The sequence below is a fragment of the Aquarana catesbeiana genome, linkage group LG11 (assembly GCF_042186555.1).
Source record: "Aquarana catesbeiana isolate 2022-GZ linkage group LG11, ASM4218655v1, whole genome shotgun sequence".
NCBI classification, from domain to species: Eukaryota; Metazoa; Chordata; class Amphibia; order Anura; family Ranidae; genus Aquarana; species Aquarana catesbeiana.
This window is the reverse complement of record NC_133334.1, coordinates 117,501,357-117,524,005: the sequence shown is the minus strand read 5'-3', so window position 1 is coordinate 117,524,005 and position 22,649 is coordinate 117,501,357.

Genomic DNA, 22,649 nt, shown 5'->3' with positions numbered 1-22,649 from the left:
ATTGATTCATGTCCCCTGGGGCAGGACCCAGGTCCCCAAACACTTTTTATGACAATACCATGAATATAAGCCTTTAAAATTAGCACTTTTGATTTCTTCCATTGACTTTTAAAGGGTGTTCCGCGGCATTCGAATTTGCCGCGAACACCCCAAATTGTTCGCCGTACGACGAACTGGCGAACAGCCGATGTTCGACTCGAACTCGAAGCTAATCCCTACTACTTACTTTTTTGCAGCACTCTCCCGATCCTTCTGTACTGCTCATGCTCCCTTAATTTCAGGTCTGACCACCGCTTCCTGAGCTGATCCTTGGATCATCGTACCCCGAAATTCCGGTGCAGACTTTTGACTACTTTCGCCATGATCTTAGCCTTTCTGACAATGGGGTTGGGGTAAGGTCCATACTTCCCGTCATAGTCAGCCTTCTTCAGGATGTCCACCATCTCCAACATCTCCCCAAAGGACATATTTGATGCCTTAAATCGTCTCTTCCAGGATCGGGACGTTTCAGGCTCCGGGCTTTCCTCCTCCTCCTCCTCGTTGCTGTAATTATCAGACACCTGCTCTGTCTCCGCCATGTGCTCTTCCCCCACTGCGACGAACGAGAAGGGGCGGGGAATAGACTAGAAAGAACGTCAGGGGCGGGCGGAGTTTCCCGCATGCGCAGTGTCTATAAAGCATAACACGCGTGCGTAGTACGTACGATCTGTGAGCGAAGGAAGGAGTAACGGAGGCGCCGATCGTGATAACGAAGGTAATATTTAAAATTGGGTCTATACTGCTTCTAGATTGAGGCCTGTATTTGCACATGTTTAAAAGACTTTAGGCTGACATTAGGGTTTGTCTTGTGTTGTGTCTTGCAGTTACAATGGATATCTTGAAGGATCAGGACTTTATGCCAATCTTCATAGATATGTTCAGGGAGCTGCCCTGTCTGTGGCAGATAAACCACCCTGAATATAAGAACCAAAGAGGAAGGCAGCGCTGGATAATTTGCTGCAATTTGTGAAGCCGGTGATCCCCACGGCAGACATCACCTATTTGAAGATCCTAATTGGTGGCATGAGGAGCACTTATCTAAGGAAGCACAAGAAGGTCCAGGATTCCCAGAGACCAGGAGCAGCAGATGACATTTATGTCCCCAGGCTGTGGTACTATGACAGGCTGCATTTTCTGGCAGGTCAGACTGAACCCAGGCCAGCACTCTCCACTCTTCCTTCCATGCTTCCTTCCCCCCCAGCTGAGGCTTCTAATGTCCAACCTTGGCCTTCCAGGCAGTAACATGTGGAGGAGTCCAGCTTGAGCCAGGTATAGCATTCTTCTAAATATTTCTAGTTGTCCAATCAATGATGTTAAATAGATGTTAGTTTGGATTACTAATTTATGATTGTGATTGATGAAGCAAAAACTAAAACCATGTCCCAGCCAGGAGGTGGCTGGGCCAAGCAGGCTGCCCGATACCCAGGTCCCTCCCCTCCGCCTTCAAAGACAAAGTGGCAGGAAGAAGAGTAACCTGGAGGAGGCTGCCATAGGCCTATTTTGGAAGGCTACTGAGGCCCTCAGAACACCCCACAGTGTGGAGGTGCAGCATGCAAAATGATGCAGATGGAGGAGGGCCAACGACCCCTATGTGAGTTTTTAATTTTGGAAGCTCTAAATAAGGGGTTGAGGGGCCAAATCACATGTGCAACCCACATTTGTCACCTCACCCATGGTCCTCCTCCTCCTCCTCCAGGTCCTCCTCCTCCTCCAGATCCTACTCCTCCTCATCCTCCAGGTCCTACTCCTCCTTCTGCCACGCCTCCAACACCAGAGCCACAGCCGGGAAGGAAGCGTGGAAGGAAGACCAGAGACTGATGACCCTGGGTTCAGTCTGGTCTGACAAAATATGCAGCCTCTTGTATGACCACAGCCTGGGGACATGTATGTCATGTGCTGCTTTCATGATCTCTGGGACTTCTGGACCAGACTGCACTCCCTTAGATATGGACTCCTCAGGACACCAATTTTGCTGTTAAATAATTGATGTGTGCCCTGGGGGCCAAAGGCTTCGCCAATTTCTGCTGTTTCGCCAGCGTTGCCTCCCTCTTTGTTTGGTTCTGAGCCCTTAATAAAGGAATTTTTGTTTCAATTATACTCGCCTATGTGTGTTTTCCTTCATAAAGGACAGTTTGTTTGTGAGGAGGCAGGTACATTTCAAAAATACAATGTGAAATTAACAATGGACACCAACACCAAGCAATCTCCTAGAGATTAAATAATACAAGATAATAATGGTGTTGTGGTAACTTGACACACAAAACACACACAAAAATATTCTGGAGTAAAACTAAAAATAAAATAAAACAAAGATCGGCCTTGAAAAAAATACAAACCCAAAAAAATTTAAAAAAACAAAAAAAATCAGCCTTGAAAAAAATACAAACCCCCAAAAAAATAATATATATTTTTTTTGTCAGATGTGAGAAATCGAAATATATTGAGGGAATCACGATAAATAATAAAGAAAGAAGTTTGTGAGAAGTCTGTGTGAATATGAGCAGCAAAACTACTTCATTCTTCTAGCATTATAAAGAAGAAGAGCGTGCGCTGTATTAAACTATTTTAAACATTGCATCCTGACGAAAGTGCTCTATCCATTCCGAACGCTAATTTTACCAGACCGAGCTGTTCCGTCTCAGAATTTCTTCTGAGCATGCGTGGCACTTTGTGCGTCGGAATTGGCCACACACGGTCGGAATTGACGCGATCGGATTTTGTTGTCGGAAACTTTTATAGCCTGCTCTCAAACTTTGTGTGTCGGAAAATCCGATGGAAAATGTCCGATGGAGCCCACACACGGTTGGAATTTCCGACAACAAGCTCCAATCACATATTTTCCGTTGGAAAGTCCGACCGTGTGTACGGGACATTACTGTTATACTGTAGTGTTATTTTGTTTTATTGTTAACCATCATTTGCTTAGCAGGTACGCCATTCAGTTGCAGCGCGGCTTTATTTATCTTGACAGCAACAGAGTTTGCTCCCACGATACATAAAGCTGTGACTTCAGCGCTGTCGGAGGTGATTTCACCACCACATTTAAAAAAAAGAGCATATATGCCAGAGCATGGGGGCAGCAGGGGCGGAGGAGCGATTTGCTCCTAACTTTTGGGGCGGATGACTCCATGCTTCGGCATATATAAATGGTGCATGTATGCCCATCATTAGAAGTGGGTGGATGAAGGGAGGTATTCTAATGGTGGGCATACCCACCGATCAATCTCTTTTTTTCATTCAGCCCACAGGCTGCAAGAAAAAAAAGATTACAATATATGCCCAACAAGGACCAGCAACGTACTGGTATGTTGCTGAACTTTGAGTGGTTATACCAGAATGATGCCTGCAGGTTTAGGTATCATCTTGGTATCATTCTTTTCAGCCAGCGGTCGGCTTTCATGTAAAAGCAATCCTAGCGGCGAATTAGCCTCTAGACTGCATTTACAAGCAGTGGGAGGGGATGTCCCCCCCTCCCACCGTCTTCCATGGTTTTCTCTGGCTCTTCTGTCCCAACAGGGAACCCGAGAATGCAGCCGGTGATTCAGCCAGCTGACCATAGAGCTGATGAAAGACCAGAATGGCTCCAATCATCTTTATGGCCTAAGAAACAGCAAGCTACGAGCATTTCATGACTTAGATTTCGCCGGATGTAAACAGCGCCATTGGGAAATTGGGAAAGCATTTTATCACACCAATCTTGGTGTGGTCAGATGCTCTGAGGGCAGAGGAGAGATCTAGGGTCTAATAGACCTCAATTTTTTCAAAAAAGAGTACCTGTCACTACCTATTGCTATCATAGGGGATATTTACATTCCCTGAGATAACAATAAAAATGATAAAAAGAAATGAAAGGAACAGTTTAAAAATAGGATAAAAAAACAAAAAAATAATAAAGAAAAAAAAAAAGCATCCCTGTTCCCCCCTGCTCTCGCGCAAAGGCGAACGCCAGCGTCGGTCTGGCGTCAAATGTAATAAAAAGAAAAAAACTGCGCTATACCCTCTAAACATATATGTGAAAAAATAAATGACAAATGTGTGAATTCGTATACACGAGTGAAATTCTAAAAAATCAAAAATGGTATCTGACTAATACCAAGTGCATGCAAAACAATAATACCAAAACACATAAAGTGAAAGTAAAAAATAAGAACACCAAGTCAATAAATCAGATGAACAGAAAGTCTACTAAGCAATGAGAATAGACCCTTGATCGCTGTTCATAGGGATCGATGTGGAAAGATGGAAACTAGGAAAACACCCATCATAGTGATCCTCCACCACCAGAAATGCACGCTTACCAAATAGTAAGCTCAAATAAGCTTATCGATAAACCAGAAGTCGGATGGACACTAGATCTGGAACGTCCCTTTATGCGCTTATGACAGGCGGCAGGCAAGCTAGATGAAGTGAGGCCTGGATATCCAACCAGCATTAGGGCATCCCTCGGGCGGCGTAGTCACGGGCATGTATAGAGAAGTATCAATCCCCGAATCACAGACATAGGAATGAAGAAGAGGTATCCATAGTGTGACTCTGTATACCAAATTTATTTAAATACAGTAAAACACTTACAATTATGAAGTGAAAGGAGAGCGAATTCGCCGGCCGGCTGGCGAGTGTCCGTCCAAGTGAAAAGCGATGATGTCAGAACGTCACCCTCCCGACGTACGTTTCGTCTGTAACTGACGTCGTCTGGGGAAGTAATTTTCTTGCAAAAAAAAATATTTTTTCATGTAAACAAAAATTGTCAGAAAGGGCTTTGTCTTCAAGTGGTTAGAAGAGTGGGTGATGTGTGACATAAGCTTCTAAATGTTGTGCATAAAATGCCAGGACAGTTCAAAACCCCCCCAAATGACCCCATTTTGGAAAGTAGACACCCCAAGATATTTCTTGAGAGGCATGTCGAGTCCATGGAATATTTTATATTGTGACACAAGTTGCGGGAAAAAGACAATTTTTTTTTTTTTTGCACAAAGTTGTCACTAAATGAGTTATTGCTCAAACATGCTTTGGGAATATGTGAAATTACACCCCAAAATACATTCTGTTTCTTCTCCTGAGTACGGGGATACCACATGTGTGAGACTTTTTGGGAGCCTAGCCGCGTACGGGACCCCGAAAACCAAGCACCGCCTTCAGGCTTTCTAAGGGCGTACATTTTTTATTTCACTCTTCACTGCCTATCACAGTTTCGGAGGCCATGGAATGCCCAGGTGGCACAACCCCCCCCAAATGACCCCATTTTGGAAAGTAGACACCCCAAGCTATTTGCTGAGAGGTATAGTGAGTATTTTGCAGACATCACTTTTTGTCACAAAGTTTTTGAAAATTGAAAAAAGAAAAAAAAATTTATTTTCTTCCTTCATTTTCAAAAACAAATGAGAGCTGCAAAATACTCACCATGCCTCTCAGCAAATAGTTTGGGGTGTCTACTTTCCAAAATGGGGTCATTTGGGTGGGTTTGTGCCACCTGGGCATTCCATGGCCTCCTAAACTGTGATAGGCAGTGAAGAGTGAAATAAAAAATTTACGCCCTTAGAAAGCCTGAAGGCAGTGATTGGTTTTTGGGGCCCCGTATGCAGTTAGGCTCCCAAAAAGTCCCACACACGTGGTATCCCCGTACTCAGGAGAAGCAGCAGAATATATTTTGGGGTGTAATTCCACATATGCCCATGGCATATTTGAGCAATATATCATTTAGTGACAACTTTGTGCAAAAAATAAATGAATAAATAAATAAATAAAATTTGTCACTGTCCCGCAACTTGTGTCAACATATAAAATATTCCATGGACTCAACATGCCTCTCAGCAAATAGCTTGGGGTGTCTACTTTCCAAAATGGGGTCATTTGGGGGGGGGGTTGTGCCATCTTGGCATTTTATGGCCTTCAAAACTGTGATAGGTAGTGAGGAGTGAAATCAAAAATGTACGCCCTTAGAAATTCTGAAGGCGGTGCTTGGTTTCGGGGCCCCGTACACAGCTAGGCTCCCAAAAAGTCCCACACATGTGGTATCCTCGTACTCAGAAGAAGCAGCAGAATGTATTTTGGGGTGTAATTCCACATATGCCCATGGCATGTTTGAGCAATATATCATTTAGTGACAACTTTGTGCAAAAAAAAAAAAAAGTTTGTAATTTTCCCGCAACTTGTGTCAAAATATAAAATATTCCATGGACTCAACATGCCTCTCAGCAAATAGCTTGGGGTGTCTACTGTCCAAAATGGGGTCATTTGGGGGGGTTGTGCCATCTTGGCATTTTATGGCCTTCAAAACTGTGATGCCGCGTACACACGATCGGATTTTACGGCATACTTGGTCCGGCGTACCGGATTTCGTCAGACAATTCGCTCGTGTGTGGGCTCCAGCAGACTTTTTTTTCTCCAAAGTTTGACGGACTTAGATTTGAAACGCGTTTCAAATCTGTCCGATGGACTCTGCTTTCTAGCGTACATACCGGTCGTCTGTGTGCTAGTCCGACGGACCAAAACTGACGCATGCTCTGAGGCAAGTACAAGACGGAAGCGCTCGGTCTGGTAAAACTAGCCTTCGTATAAGCTAGCACATTCCTCTTCTGTGATCTTTTAATACAGCACATTCTTTTTTTCTTTATAATGTGAGAGGAATGAAGTTGTTTTGCTGCTTATATTCACACAGAGTTCTCACAAACTACTTTCTTCATGATTTATCCTCATGCCATGACTAATATGATATTTTTTAAAAGCCAGATCTCCAGAACTAAAATAGAAAATTATTTTTTGGACTCATCTTTATTTTTTTGAGATTTAAACAATATCTATTTTACAATGTGTGCTAAATTATACAAAATGTTAGTTTATTTTTTTTGAGTTTCAAGTTACCACAATAACTTTAATAATTTTTATTGTTTTAATGAACCTTAATGAGGTTGGTGTCCCTTGTTAATTAGACATAGGGGGGTTATTTTCAAAAGGCAAATTCATTTTTCACTACAAGTGCAAATTGTACTTGGAATTGCACTGAAATAGCATTTGGAAGTGCATTCGCTGTGGATCCGATGGGCACATGCAAGGAACCCCAAAAAAAAACATTTCTCTTGCACATGATTGTATGATAAAATCCGCAGAGCTTCCCCTCATTTCAGATCTTCCCCTCAGATTTACAGCGACTGCACTTCCAACAAGTGCACTTGCAGAGCAATTTATAAAGTGCACTTTGCACTTGAATTGCAAAATGATTTAGCCTTTTGTAAATAACCCACATAGTCTTTTTGACCTGTACCTGCCTACTCACAAACCAAATGTCCTTTTTGAATCAAAACACATAGTCAATAATGTAAGGTAACAAAAATATACATTTATTTTGGTCAAAACAGAAATGAGGAAGGCAACACTGGAGACACTTTTGGAATGTGTGAAGCCTTTTGTCCCCCAGGACATCACATCAATAAAATTGGTATCTTGCGACTAGGGAGCACAGTCAGAAGTCAGACCAGACAGAAGCCAGGCAATCACCTTCAACTCTTCCGTGGAGCCTTCCCTGCATGCTGCCCTGCAGCCTTCCCTCCACACTTATCTGCAGCCTTCCTTGGAGGCTGTGCCTCTGGTGGTGTACTAGGGGCAGGAGGAGGAGGAGTAGCAGGAGGAGTGGCTTCATCTGCTATATATGTTTTTTTCAGTAAGCTCCCCTCTCAAGCCCTTCTGATACGCTTGAAAAATAAGACCCTCACAGAGGAGGCGTTGCCCCTTTTCTAGTTCCAGCAATCTGGTGGCCATATATGTTCCATACGCCTCTTCAGCATTGGGTGGTGTGCTCAGGATTTGGCTGGCTTCCCAAATGAGGGCTAGTGATTCCTCCTCTGTTCGGGTCATCTTCCTGGGCCTTTTTGTGCTAATGCGGAGGGGAGGCACCTGACATTCCGTGAGGCTTCTACTGGGCCCAGTCACGGCCTCCTCCTCTCTCCCACTGGGCAAGGCCTCCTCCTGTATACCTCTGGGCATGGCCTCCTCCTGGCTGAGCTCTTCCTGGGTAAAAAAAAGGGACATACCGGTAGTTGTAATTTTGGGTTACGCAATCACACACAATTTTCAGATCATGACTTGCAAATATAATTCTAAACAAATAGTAAAGGCTATCTTTTTGACCCCACCATTATTCTAGCTGCTCACCAATATTTGAAGTATATTTTTGGCCACTACTGTCTAGTGATATGTCTACATATTAATAATTGTGATAAAGTCATTTTTGGTGAAGCACTTCAAAATTTTTTACGTTTACATCATTAATATTTACACAATCCCAAATTCACAAAAAAAGTATACCTGGCTGAAGCTGGGCGCATCCACTTCATCAAGGATGAAAGGGCCCAGTTCTTCCTGGGACTCCTCAGCTGGGGTGGAGGGAAGGGTGGAGGTGGAGGGAAGGCTGGAGGGAAGGGTGGAGCAGGAGGGAAGGCTGGAGGGAAGGGTGGAGGGTAGGCTGGAGGGAAGGGTCAAAAGTGATTGCCTTGCTTCTGTCTGGTCATCCAGAAATCGCAGTTTTTAGTAGTACCACAGCTTGGGGACATAAATCTGGTCTGCTGCTGCTCCTGATCTGTGGGACTCCTGGAACTTATTGTGTTCCCGCTTGTACATATTGCGCAAGACACCAATTTTACTATCCAGAAAATTAAGGTCTGCCTGGGGGACTCGAGTCTTCACAAATTCCAAAAGTGTGCCCAGTGTTGCCTTCCTTGCATCTCTATTCGAATATAATGGGTGCTTGACCTCCCACAGGTTTCTTTTTTCTTGATACAGATCAATGAAACGTGTCAAAAATTCAGCATCCTTAAAGGGATTCATTTTTGCTGAAAGACAAGATAAAAACTGTAAAGTCAGTCCAAACACCCAGTATTATTTTTTGCAGAATCTAGGGTACACATATACACACACACACACACACACACCAAACACATTCACCAAACACACACCCACGTTTAATCTTACCTTCGTTTCTGACGCTCGCTACTTCCGCTCGGACATACGTAGGCCAGTGTAATAGCTTTAGATACACTGCGCATGTGTCATGCTATGCCTGCGTTGCCCGCCCCTGACGTTCTTTAGTACGATTTGTCCCTGCCCCTTCACTTTTTATTGCGCAGTGGCAGTATATAGAGAAAGATGGCAGAGAGATTATCTGCAAGTAGCGCGCAGGAAAGCCCGGAACCACAATCATCCAGATCCAGGAAGAGATATAAGGCCACCAACATGGCCTTTGAAGAGATGGTGGAGATGGTGTCCATATTGAGAAGGGAGGACTATGATGGCAAAAAAGGACCGTACACCCGACCCAATATGCGGAAGGACAAAATAATGGCCTCAGTTTTCACCGCTCTTGACCAAACATTTGGCACTAAACGGGCTAAAGAACAATTGAGGAAGCAGTGGTCTGACCTCAAAAGTAGGGAGCCTGAACAATCATGTGTGTCATCATGTGCTATCTTCCATCAGGGGATATCAATGTACTTGTTTTGTGTTTGCAACCCCTTCATCAGAATAATGTTAGTTTGTGAGAGGAACAAAGGGATTGCACACACAAAACACGTCCATTGCTCCCCCATGATGGGAGATAGCACATGCTGACTTTAACCTTTTTTAATCCCAAATTGTGAGCATCTGCAAATTTTTTGTTTTACATGGGTGACATCACCAGCACCGTTATTAACCTGTTGAACTTTGTAAGTTCCTGTTATTTTTGTTCTTATGTTTTTAAAAACCCTGTTGTCAAGCCAAATTTTGTAAACAATGTATATTTTTTACAAATATGCCTAAACTAAAAAAAAAAAAAAAAAAAATATTGTTACAAAAAAAAAAAAAAAAAACATAAACACGTTCAAACAAAATGCACCTTTCAATGTGCATACAGTAAAATGTTTTTACTACTACAATGTGTGTGTCTTATTATTTATCAATAACAGTTTGTTATTTTTTTGTGTGGTTACAGTGACAAAGGGCCTTATTAACTAAAAGGAAATGCACTTGCCACTAGGAGACAGACAAAATTAAATGCAAACAAGAATCAAATCAAGAGATTGTTGCCAAAATGTATTTTATTTATTTTTTTTTTTTTTTTCTTGTTGCATTGCAATGGCCCCCCGACCATTACAATAATTGACATATCTGTCACGCACTTGAAGAGCGGTTTGGGGGGTCAAGCCAATACGGCCACTTTCCAGGCCTGTGAGTGGTTCTTCAACACCAAGTCCGGCCTCAGGCCCAACAGAAGTTATACATGTCAAAGAATGATGTCTCAAGAAATTATGCAGAATGCAGCAAGCCATGATCACATAATTGATCTTGTATTCTGCAAGATTTATTGCCGAGAGGAACAAACAGAACCGGCTGGCCAGAATCCCAAAGGCATTCTCCACAACTCTTCTTGCTCTGGCCAGCCATTAATTAAATACCCTCCTCTCAGGGGTGAGTGTCCTTTGGGGGAACGGCCTCATCAAGTGCTCGCCGAGAGCAAACGCTTCATCAGCGATGAAAACTGAAGGGAGTCCATCCACGTTCTGGTCATCAGGTGGCAATCCCAGGCCACCAGTCTGGAGACGCTGGCACAGCTCGGTCTGTGCAAAGACTCCTCCGTCAGACATCCGGATGTTCTTCCCCACGTCCACGAACATAAATTCCAATTGTGCCATCAAAACTACACTATGGAACCCCTTATAGTTGTAGAAATAAGACCCCGAATAGGGTGGTGGCACAATGCGGATATGCTTCCCATCGATTGAGGAGTGAAATCAAAAATTTACACCCTTAGAAATCCTAAAGGTGGTGCTTGGTTTTCGGGGCCCCGTACGTGGCTAGGCTCCCAAAAAGTCCCACACGTGTGGTATCCCCATACTCAGGACAAGCAGCTAAATGTATTTTGGGGCGCAATTTCACATATAAAAATGGCATGAAAGGGCTTTGTCTTCAAGTAGTTAGAAGAGTGGGTGATGTGTGACATAAGCTTATAAATGTTGTGCATAAATTGCCAGGACAGTTCAACCCCCCCCCCCCCAAATGACCCCATTTTGGAAAGTTGACACCCCAAGCTATTTGCTGAGAGGTATGTTGAGTCCATGGAATATTTTATATTTTGACACAAGTTGCAGGAAAAAGACACTTTTTTTTATTTTTTTATTTTTTTGCACGTTGTCACTAAATGATATATTGCTCAAACATGCCATGGGCATATGTGAATCTACACCACAAAATACATTCTGTTGCTTCTCCTGAGTACGGGGATACCACATGTGTGAGAATTTTTGGGAGTCTAGCTGCCTACGGGACCCCGAAAACCAAGCACCGCCTTCAGGCTTTCTAAGGGTGTAAATTTTTTATTTCACTGCTCACTGCCTATCACAGTTTCGGAGGCCATGGAATGCCCAGACGGCACAACCCCCCCCCATGACCCCATTTTGGAAAGTAGACACCCCAAGCTATTTGCTGAGAGGTATGGTGAGTATGTTGCAATTCACTGTGTGACCCATGTTATGCCCGGGCGGTTGGAGAAAAAGAGGCATAAAACCAACAGATGGAGTCTCTTGTCAAGTGTGTGGTGCAGCAATCTCTAAAAGAGTGGGGTACAACCCGCATGCAGAGCCACCTCATCACACTATCTGGCTCCCTGGCTGACGAGGCCCAGGAGGATCCAGGCCCATTCCAGCCCCACGATGCTTATTCCGGGTCTTTGGACAGCGAGTTAGAGGGAGGCGAGTTTGCCGGAGGTTTTGATTTTGCTCTTGTTTCTCCGCTAGTCAAGGTGGTCAAAAAGGCCCTGAAGTGGGAAGACCCTTCCATTCCGCCGGATAAACAGGAGAAAGTTCTTTAAACACTTTGGAAAAGAGCGTGCTAACTTTCCGCTCCTTTCAGAATTGAAGGATATCATTGACGAGGAGTGGAGCAAAATAGACAACAAAGTTTCTATGCCACGCAAAACCTCCAGATTATATCCCTTCAAGGCAAAGGAAGTGAAACATCTGGAAAACGCTCCCTTCGTTGGACGCATCGCTGATGTGTCTGGCGAAACACATCACTCTTCCCTTGGTGGATGCAGTTTCCTTCAAGGATGGTCTTGAGAGAAGAATAGACCAAGAGAATCTACGGGCTAGCTGGTATGGCTTGCAAACCTGCCCTGGCCCTAGCGGCTATGTCCAAGGCTATGGAAACCTGGACAGAGAAGGTGGACTCCGTACTCAGAGCGGTTTCAGAAGAGTTGGCCCGAGGCTCGGCAATCCAGGAACTGAAGCTGGCAGTGACCTTCCTGGGGGAGGCTTCTATTGATCTTATCCGCCTGCTGGCCTGGACTATGTTGTCTTCGGTCACGGCTAATCAGGCCTTGTGGTCGCGGCTGCGGGTCGCCGATCCGGCGTCCAAACAAGCCTGGTGTAGGATCCCCTTTGAGGGCTCCTCGCTATTTGGTAACAGGCTGGACAGCGCTATAGCCCGGGCCACCGGTGGGAAGTCGGGCTATCTACCTCAGGATAGGCGTCTGTTCGGTCAGAAGAGACCTCAGCTTAGAAGACACAGTACCAAGCGTTCAAGGGAAGCACGCTCTTACAGGCCCGGGACTTCAGAAGTAATTGGAACAGGGGGCAGGCTCCCTTCCGAAAGTCTGCTAAAAGCTAGGCATCCAGTGGACGTGAGTCGGCTAAGTCAATTTGAGATTGGGCCCGCCCAGGCGGGTCGGGTAGGGGCTCATTTGCTTCTCTTCCGGCATGTCTGGGTGGCCTCAATCTCGGAGAACTGGACCATCAAGAAGGTGTCCTCAGGCCACACATGGTCCTTCACCGGTATTCCTCACCCCAGATTTATTTACCACGGTCAGTAGAAAAGAAGCAGGTGTTACTACCCTACGTGGATTTGCTGAAAACACACGCAGCGGCGGTACCTGTCCCAAAGGTCGAAGAGTTCCAGGGGGTGTACTCCCCTCTCTTCTTAATTCAGAAGAAAAACGGTTCATGGCGTCCAGTGATAAATCTAACTTACCTCAACAAATTCATAAAATATGAAAGGTTCAAAATGGAGACACTGTTTACCATCCAACAAGTCGAGCAGGCAGGTGATTGGCTGATCTCAATCGACCTAAAAGATGCTTACTTCCATGTGCCTGTGGCAGAGGAATTCCGCAAATACTTCCGGTTCCAAGTTGGGCAAGAACAAGGAGCAGATTATCTCCACACTGATCGACTTCGGGTGGCTCCTAAACCTGGAGAAAAGCCATCTAGTACCAGTCCAGCGTCTGATATACTTGGGGCCCAGTTTGACACAGTGGAAAGCACCATCACTCTTCCGGTGGAGAAAATCCCAGTTATCCGAGAGAGAATTTCTCTGCCTCTGAACGCCTGAGGGCCCCACAGTGTCTAAGAATTATCGGCACAATGGTCTCTACGACCACCATGGTCAAGTGATCTCTGTAGAGGCTACGCCCCTTTCAGACAGGGTTCCTTCAGCAATGGAATTTGGTGGACATCAATTAATCCATTCGCATAACATCAGTGATGAGGAACAACCTCTTCTGGTGGCTTCAGCACAGAAATCTGCTCACTTGCCACTCCATTGCCCCTGTCTCATGGGTCACGGTCACGACCGTTGCCAGCGGTGCTGGATGGGGAGCCCTCTGCAGGTCAGAACTTGCACAAGGCAAGTGGGATGCTGGTCTTCACAATCCGGGCTCAAACTTCCTTCGGACGGCCTGCTGTGCCCTTCAAGCCTTCTCTCATCTCCTGAAAGGAGAGTCAGTGGTACTAAGGATGGACAACATCACAGTGGTCTCCTATGTGAGGGGGCAAGGGGGCACTCAGAGATCCACCCCACTCCAAGAGGTCAAACCCATCATGTCTTGGGCCCAGAAAAACCTGGCCAATATTTCGGCAGTCTTTATCCCCGGAGCCCAGAACATCCAGGCTGACTTCCTGTACTGCACACAGCTGGACAACGAGTGGTCTCTTCATGTGCAGAAGTTCGAGTGGATCCTGTCCCTGGGAGTCGATCCCGAAGTGGATCTATTTGCATCCCCCTGCAACTTCAAGGTCAAGAAGTACTATACTCAAGTTCGTTGCAGCCAGGCCTTCGAAATAGATACCTTGACGGATCAGTGGAGTTTCAACAGGGCATACGCCTTTACCCCCGCTCCTGATCATCCTCAAGTTCTTACTGAGACTTCAAGCGGAAGCGGTCAAGGTGGTGGTGATTGCGCCTTACTGGCCGAACAGGCCTTGGTTTCCCCTCCTGACCCAGCTCAGCTTCCGGGACCCGGTGCCTCTTCCTCTCAGGCCTGACCTTCTTTCTCAGGGGGCAATCCTGCACCCTTGTCCGGCATTACTGAGACTGATGGCCTGGTTCTTGAGAGGGAGAGGCTGGAATCTCTTGGGTGCGCTTCAAGAGTGATTTCTACCCTCATGAGCTCAAGAAAGTCGAGCATGAAAAAAAAATATATAAGAGAATATGGGCCAAGTTTGTCAAATTTTCATTCACTACGGGCAGATCTTTAGGGATCCAGAGATCCAGGATATCCTCAGCTTTCTTCAATCCGGCCTAGATCAGTCTCTATCGATCAGCTCTCTTAGAGTCCAAGTCTCAGCCTTATCGGCCTTCTCTGGAACATCATGGGCTGTTCACCCACTAATCCGGCAGTTCTTTCGTGGGGCGTCAAGACTCAGGCCCCAAAGAAGACCAAGATTCCCCAAATGGGATCTTCCTCTCATTCTTGACTCATTGTCTGGACTCAGTATTATGGGATCTTCCCCTCTTTCTATCAAAGACCTTCTATCAAAGAGCAAAAATCGCCTTCTTGGTCGCTATAACTTCAGCCTAGAGGATTTTCTGGGATCGGTTCCTTGGGTCATGAAGAACCATTCCTGACTTTTTTCCCGGACCGGGTGGTCATCATCCCTATGCTCGGCTCAAATCCGAAAGTCTCTTCAGTGTTCCATGAGAACCAAGAAATCTTCCTGCCTACGTTCAGGTCTCCAGGGTCTACCGAGGTTCATCCTCTGGCTCCTTTAGATGCTTCGAATACCTGTTCATTCTATACTCCTGCAGTAACAGAGGGAAGCTTGTAGAGCTAAGGGCTTGTCTCCTCCAGAGGCGGTGACGGCACATTCCACCAGGGGTATGGCGGCTTCGTGGGCAGCAGCCCGACACGTGGCTCCAGATGCCATCTGCAAAGCGGCCTCTTGGGCCTCCAATAATACTTTTATGTCACATAACTGCATAGAGCCTGCTTTTCTATCTTCTGTGAACTTTGGTTTAAGAATCCTGTCAGTTGATGGGGCAAATTAAATCTTTTTTGTTCAGCATACCCACCCCGTGTGGTCTCCCACACGTAGGCTGCCATGGAGTCTGTTAGGAAAATGGAAAATTTATTATCAAATACTTACCGTAATTTTCCTTTCCTGATGGACTCCATGGCAGACGGAGTTCCCACCCATTTGGTCAAAGAGTTGGCTAGTTACGGAACGCAGTCCCTAGTGGTGAGTTCAAATTTATGGGTATGGGGTCCTATAGCATTGGAGAGGAGGCGGGGTTAACCCACACGTAGGCTGCCATGGAGTCCATCAAGAAAGGAAAATTACGGTAAGTATTTGATAATACATTTTCAGTTTTTCTTAATCGTCCATTCAGGGACAGAGGAATTCTTACACAGTCAAAAAGTCCAAAAACAGTTCAAATGAGGGATGGGCAACAGTCACTAAAAGGTCCATCTGGAGATCAATTTAGAAAAGAGTATCTGGAGGAATGAACAACTGACTTAGGGCTAGATGAGGAAAGCTCCAAACCAAATATGGAAATTGCCATGACCAAGGGGAGGGCACCAATGATCAAGCTTTTCCACCAGGCCAAGACAAATAGAAGGGAAACTGCTATTTAAAAAATTTAATTAAACTAAAAATGTCCTAAATTTCTAAGGGCAATTTTCGAACAGACATACCATATTTAATGGAAAAAAACAGATTACCTGCAGGGGGAAAAAAACAAAGCCAAGCATACCTAACCACTGACTTCCAGAAAAGGAAGTTTGGACACAGGAATCTGCACAGGAAGGACCAGCCAGTCAACTGTAGAAGGATTAACCTGAACGTTATTAAGCCTTGATTTAAGGGAATGGGTGAAACATGATAAGGAAGGATGTTATGCTGGGTACACACATTTCGCTTTTTTTCATTCAACCAAGTGGGCAGATAGATTGCAGTACTAACTGATGGATGTTAGTGCAGCAATCTCTCATGTTGTGCCTTTGTGTTATGACAGAGTGACTTCCCCCCCACCAGAAAAACACTAATCAGTATTGGTACTGTTCATATGTACTGTTCATTTCCCTTCATATCCCTCGAATATCGGACTGTGTGTACCCAGCTTTACCCGATTAGACAACAAATCTTTGTAAAGAGATAGGCATAGATGTGAGAGCCCTCAAGGCATAAATGTAATAGAACAGGATGGAAAGATAAGACCCTAAGCTGAAAAAATGAAGGGTACTAACCCTGAACCCTCTTGAAGGAAAGAGAGTATGTTGATGCACAACAGCTACATAAAAGGGTAGACATAGGCACTAATGAGGATATCCCGTAACATAAACTAGCGTACAAGTACACCATTACTAGAAGGATGATTAGGATTCCTTGCAACCAAAACCCATATGTGTTTCTGCTGTGTGATAGCCACATTGTAACCCTGCCTAGTCACTTACTAACTATATGATTGTAAGAATCATCCAATTTATCCCACTAAAGAACAGAATTCTCTATTGAGGAGCATGGTGGAGGAATCCTAGTACTAGGAACATTCACCTCATGGTGAATAGGAGAGAGGAAGTCTACTAAGAAGACTTCCTGAGAAGTCCACAGATCAGCCACAAAAAGAGGACCTAGTCTCTGATGACTAGGCCACAGAGGCCTCTGCATTATCCACCTTAGGGGGAATCTGCAGCAGGGTATCAGCATATCCTGAAAAAAAAAGCAGAAATAAGTAGACATGTGCCTTCGTTTTCGTCCGAATGCATTTTCGTCCGAATTTCAGGTATTTTCGTTATCGTTTTAAAAAACGATAACGAAAGTGCAGAATCCGAAAAACGAAAGATCCGACATAAATAAATGCTTTATTTTCATTTTCGTTGCTACAACAGTTCGATATAGATAGGAGATTCGACATGATGATGACAATAACAATCTGTGTCCATCAAACCTGTGGTCAAATGTGCTTAACCTTAACTCTATTAGTCCAAGATTATTCTACATAGAGAGAAAAGATTCGGCATAGAGAGAAAAGATTCGACGTAGGGGAGAAAAGATTCGACGTAGGGGAGAAAAGATTTGATGTAGGGGAGAAAAGATCCGACGTAGGGGAGAAAAGATAAATAAAAATAATGATGATGATGAATGTTATTGGCTGATTGTAACCAAAGAGGAGGAGCAGTAAAATAGCCAGAACTAAGTGCACACGTACTTTGGCTTATGGTGTCTGTTGAAAGTTCTAAAAAGATTCGACGGAGCAGGTAAACTATACGGCGTCGTACAGTTTAGCTGCTCCATCGAATCTTCTTTGAACATTCGACAGAGACTATAAGCCTTCAATGACAGATTCGACCTTAATTTGGATTTTCGGACAAATGCAATTTTTAACGAAAAACGAGATAAATAAAAACGAATTTCGGGAGTAGCTAAATAAATTTATTGTTCGGACGAAAACGAAATTCTGAAACGAAATATTTCAGTGTGCACATGTCTAGAAATAAGAGTCTCTTTCTAAGTGCAGACAGTAAAAGTTTTATATAGTACGTTGGTCCTGGTAGTCTCTGTCACTTGTGGTCCCTGTAGATCCCATCTACTGGATCTGTGTATGAAGATGGATCCAAGGGAAGAGGGCTGGAACGCTTGTGGCCGGCAGAGGCGTTTGATGTCACTAACGCGTTTCTGAGTGTGTGCACAGTCGATGAAGGGGACAGGCATGCTCTTTTGTCAAGCTAAAAAATTCAGGGGCATAATTCCCTTATATAGGCTACCATCTAGTGGCGGTGATGGGGAATAACAAGGAACAATGCTAACAATAATATATGATCAAATAAAAAGGGGAACGCCATCTAGTGATCAAAATGCAAATTGCTGACAGTAACAAATAAATTCAATAAAATATTTATACATAATAATACATGTAAAGATACAATTGGGTGTAAATATAAATCAGAGGGGTTAGGTAGGGGGGACAAGGAAAAATAGACTCCAGCCCTCTTCCCTGGATCCATCTTCATACACAGAGCCGGTGGACGGCTTCTACATGGACCACGAGTGGCAGAGGCTACCAGAACCAATGTGCACAGTGACACACCACTGCAGGACATATCTCCCATATGCTGACATGATTTTACCTCAATGTGAGTGTTTTTATTCCTTGTACTATATAAAACTTGTACTGTCTGCACTTAGAGGACGCATCTTTTTTCTGCATTTTTTCCTACATGTTTAGAGTGTGCTTCAGCTTCTCCCAAGAGGCCTGCCCTGAGTTGTGGACTGCCATCTTATCCTGTTGGATATCATCATCTATTTCACCCATTTTGTACTTTATTCCTGAATCCTATGCCCATATATTTACACAGACTTAATTTTCAGCATTTTTGATTGCAGTTTGCATCATTACCTACCCTCCTTTTACCAGCATATCCTGTCTGCTGACTGTGTTTAGGGGAATACAGGACCCTAAAAATTAATTGTGTTGAAAATACAATTGCCCACTAGAGTGACAGGAAAATATATGAGAAATAGCTAAGAAACAAAAACATGTCTGCAGAAAGAATCAGTACCATACTGATACAACCAGAAAGGTGTCTGAAGAGAAACAACCAGAAATGTCCATGGGGTAGAGACAAAATCCGTGCAGTATTCACAAGACCAGAAAAAAGAAAAATATCTGCAAAAACACAGTCACACAGACACAACTAGAGAGATGTCGGCAGAGATACAATCAATATTGCACTTACACAACCAGAAACATGTCCATAGAGTATGAATCAGTATCATACTGATACAACCAGAAACATGTCTACAGAGGCACAATGTTTCTGTACTGACATAAGCAGAAATAAAATAATAATAAAAACCCTACTGAGTAAACTTGTAACAATTATGGGCCTTTCAAACCTAACATCCCACATTTATATTAAAGTGATTCTAAAGGCACAAGGTTTTTTACCCTAATGCAGTCTATGCATTAAGATAAAAAACCTTCTGTGTGCAGCAGTCCCCCCAGCCCCCCTCATAGTTACCTGAGCCCCACTGCGATCCAGCAATGTGCACCAGAACCTCGGCTCTCTGGGGACTCTTCCTCCTCATTGGCTGAGACAGCAGTGGGCACCATTGGCTCCTGCTGCTGTCAATCACAGCCAGCGAGCCAATAAAAGAGGGGGTGGGACCAAACCACGACCTTATTTGCTCTGGGGGCACTTGGTAGGAGGGAGGGGTCAGGAGCGCTGATTAGGGGACCTGAGAAGAGGAGGAGCTCTGTGCAAAACCACTGCAAAACCACTGCTTAGAGCAGGTAAAACCACTGCACAGAGCTCTCCGCCATCTTGTTGGTTTCCACTTTCTCATCTAAGCTGTCATCCAGCCTGATGTCCAGGCTGCAAGTTGTAGGAAGAGGTTCCCAATCCCAGATGCATGAGCCGACTGCTCACGGATTACATACAAAAAGAGCCATTTCTTCTTCCCATGTGAGTTTCTAATTTACAAGTATTTCTCAGTACTATTAATGCTGCACATAGTCTGGTGACCCCTGGTGTGTTCTCTTGTCCTGCAGGTGTATCCATCCACCCAGTACTCCTATCTTGGTCTGAGGTCTCCTGTTGTTGTGAGACTGTCCCTTCGGAAGCACTTACTATGTGATGAGCCTGATTTTCAAAATGTGAGTTGCCATGTGTCTTTTCACCACAATAAATCTGGTAATATACTACACTCAGACTGCGCACTGCTGTTCTTATAAATGTAAAGCCAAACTAGGGGCAAAAATGTTTTCCCATGTAATTGGCCAACTGTTCGTTTTGTCTAGGGGTGAGGAGAAAGCTTTTACTCACATAATCCTTTGTTCCATCGGAAAATGGTGCTCCCCCACAGTCCAGCAGTGGACTGTTCCTGGTCTGAGGAGCCTGCTCTGGGCTTGATGACATCAGCAGGCCTGTACTGGCCATAGGGACTACCGGGAGATTCCCGGTGGGCTGATTTCTCAGTGGGCCAGTCAGGTGCAGTCCTGGAGCCGCTCCTCTCTGACAGTGAGTGATCTCAATTTCACTCCTGTCAGGAGGAGAAGCTTCCTTCCATTAGGCGTTATGCTCCCTCCAGCCTGCAGGGGGAGATAGACCAACGGCAGACTTTCCTTCCTCTCTCCCCTATCACTTGTTATCACATGACTGGAGAGAGGAACGAGAAGCTGCCTTCAAAACGGTGAGTACATGTGGGAGGAGGAGGAGAGAGAGGACACTGATGTGAAGGGCTGATGATGGGGGGCTGTGATGTGAAGTGGGCTGCTGGTGGGGACTCTGATGTGAAGTGGGCTGCTGGTGGGGACTCTGATATGAAGGGAGCTGCTGGTGGGGACTCTGATGTGAAGGGAGCTGCTGGTGGGGACTCTGATGTGAAGTGGGCTGCTGGTGGGGACTCTGATGTGAAGGGAGCTGCTGGTGGGGACTCTGATGTGAAGGGAGCTGCTGGTGGGGACTCTGATGTGAAGGGAGCTGCTGGTGGGGACTCTGATGTGAAGGGAGCTGCTGGTGGGGACTGCTATGTGAGGTGGGCTGCTGGTGGGGACTCTGATGTAAGGGGGATGCTGTTGGGGACACTCTGATGTAAGGGGGATGCTGTTGGGGACACTCTGATGTAAGGGGGATGCTGTTGGGGACACTCTGATGTAAGGGGGATGCTGTTGGGGACACTCTGATGTGAGGGAGACGCTGTTGGGGACACTCTGATGTAAGGAGGACGCTGTTGGGGACACTCTGATGTAAGGAGGACGCTGTTGGGGACACTCTGATGTAAGGAGGACGCTGTTGGGGACACTCTGATGTAAGGAGGACGCTGTTGGGGACACTCTGATGTAAGGAGGACGCTGTTGGGGACACTCTGATGTAAGGAGGACGCTGGTGGGGGGCTGTGATGTGAAGTGGGCTGCTGGTGGGGACTCTGATGTGAAGTGGGCTGCTGGTGGGGACTCTGATATGAAGGGAGCTGCTGGTGGGGACTCTGATGTGAAGGGAGCTGCTGGTGGGGACTCTGATGTGAAGTGGGCTGCTGGTGGGGACTCTGATGTGAAGGGAGCTGCTGGTGGGGACTCTGATGTGAAGGGAGCTGCTGGTGGGGACTCTGATGTGAAGGGAGCTGCTGGGGGGGACTCTGATGTGAAGGGAGCTGCTGGTGGGGACTGCTATGTGAGGTGGGCTGCTGGTGGGGACTCTGATGTAAGGGGGATGCTGTTGGGGACACTCTGATGTAAGGGGGACGCTGTTGGGGACACTCTGATGTAAGGGGGATGCTGTTGGGGACACTCTGATGTAAGGGGGATGCTGTTGGGGACACTCTGATGTGAGGGAGACGCTGTTGGGGACATTCTGATGTAAGGGGGACGCTGTTGGGGACACTCTGATGTAAGGAGGACGCTGTTGGGGACACTCTGATGTAAGGAGGACGCTGTTGGGGACACTCTGATGTAAGGAGGACGCTGTTGGGGACACTCTGATGTAAGGAGGACGCTGTTGGGGACACTCTGATGTAAGGAGGACGCTGTTGGGGACACTCTGATGTAAGGAGGACGCTGTTGGGGACACTCTGATGTAAGGGGGATGCTGTTGGGGACACTCTGATGTAAGGGGGATGCTGTTGGGGACACTCTGATGTGAGGGAGACACTGTTGGGGACATTCTGATGTAAGGGGGACGCTGTTGGGGACACTCTGATGTAAGGAGGACGCTGTTGGGGACACTCTGATGTAAGGAGGACGCTGTTGGGGACACTCTGATGTAAGGAGGACGCTGTTGGGGACACTCTGATGTAAGGAGGACGCTGTTGGGGACACTCTGATGTAAGGAGGACGCTGTTGGGGACATTCTGATGTAAGGAGGACGCTGTTGGGGACACTCTGATGTAAGGAGGACGCTGTTGGGGACACTCCGATGTAAGGAGGACGCTGTTGGGGACACTCTGATGTAAGGGGGACGCTGTTGGGGACACTCTGATGTAAGGGGGACGCTGTTGGGGACACTCTGATGTAAGGAGGACACTGTTGGGGACACTCTGATGTAAGGAGGACGCTGTTGGGGACACTCTGATGTAAGGAGGACGCTGTTGGGGACACTCTGATGTAAGGGGGACGCTGTTGGGGACACTCTGATGTAAGCGGGACGCTGTTGAGGACACTTTGAAGGGGGACGCTGTTGGGGACACTTTGAAGGGGGACGCTGTTGGGGACACTTTGAAGAGGGATGCTGTTGGGGACACTTTGAAGGGAGACGCTGTTGGGGACACTCTGAAGGGGGACGCTGTTGGGGACACTCTGATGTAAGGGGGACGCTGTTGGGGACACTCTGATGTAAGGGGGACGCTGTTGGGGACACTCTGATGTAAGGG